Genomic DNA, 1,429 nt, shown 5'->3' with positions numbered 1-1,429 from the left:
TAACGTTCTATAAGGCAGTTAATGAAACTCTCTTTGTAGGAGTATTAGTTTTTATGATATTCACATACGAATATAAATTTCTATCCATCCTCTGATCCAAGCTGTTTTAACTTACTATAACGCAGTTAATGACACTATCTTTGTAGGAGTATTAGTTATTCACAAAATATTGAATCTTAATATTTCAGATAAAACTTTTGAATTTATTTAAAACTATATTACAATAATTATTAGATGTGCAGTCGTCTGCCAGCAATCTAATTAAAGCTATTTTAACTTACTATAACGCAGTTAATGGCACTATCTTTGTAGGAGTTGTAGTTTATATGATATTTGGCTTAAAGGTATATACCTTTTAGTATGTTTAACTTTAATTTATTAGAGTGCTGGCAGACGACTGCACATCCAATTCGCTCTGAGATATAGTTTTTAATAAATTCAAAAGTTTTAGAAACAGTTGCCATTTTTCAATACCCCTACATGTACTTTGCAGACTCATCAATTTTGACATGTAATTATACATAGTTTTCATTAAAGTAATCAAAATTGGGGTGAAATTAATGATTTTTTTTCTCTCGGATTCTCGTGAACATGGTACCCATAGATTGTGTTTTGGTCCTTTGTTAGAAAGTTCTGAAAACTCTCCCCACCTTCCAGGTAAATTTTTTAAAGATAATTTCAAATTAAAGAAAATAATAAACCATTTTATATGGCGGTTCTTTATCTTTATTTACAATTTCTATAAAAAAAATAATATGGATATGTAAAATTTTAGTTCGTACATAAAGTGTGATTACTAAATATATTATGGTAACAGGGGTAAGTACAGGTCAGTTCCGAATTCAGACACTTGCACTTTGTGTCGCCAGCTGGAAGGTACCTCCATAGTGTGGCTGCTCTTAGTTGCTTGTTTAGTTTTTTTCTTTTTTTTTCTCTGTTACCATGGATACAGATCACCAGGTGAGTAACAATTGTAATACGTTATTGAGTATAGTTGTTATATCGTAAATATTTATTTATACTATATGATATATAATTTGTAGAAAAAACATGAAAATATAAAATACATAATGGCGGCAGATAAGCCAAATTTCAAATAGTTGTCCTATCCTTCGTGTTAAAATTAGTGATTTGAATTTAAATTAAAAAAAAAAATGAACTTGAAAACAGAACCCTTTATGTGAGTGGTATATTCTCCAAGTATGCAGAAGTAAAATATATCTAGGTTTCTTATAAATCCATGCAAAGTGATTAAAACACCGATATATTTATATTTTTTTTTTTTTAGTCACTGCATCCCCACAATTTATTCCTCCCCTCTCACCCGTTTTCTCTATATCTTTTCTATATTTTCTCATATACTTATGTGCATATAGGATAGTTACTATATATTTTAAGATAACAAAGCCAATAACTGGTCAGTTACTGG

This window comes from Halyomorpha halys, unplaced genomic scaffold (assembly GCF_000696795.3).
Source record: "Halyomorpha halys isolate HHAL.00 unplaced genomic scaffold, Hhal_1.1 Scaffold16.1, whole genome shotgun sequence".
NCBI lineage: Eukaryota > Metazoa > Arthropoda > Insecta > Hemiptera > Pentatomidae > Halyomorpha > Halyomorpha halys.
Note: the sequence above shows the minus strand (reverse complement) of the source record.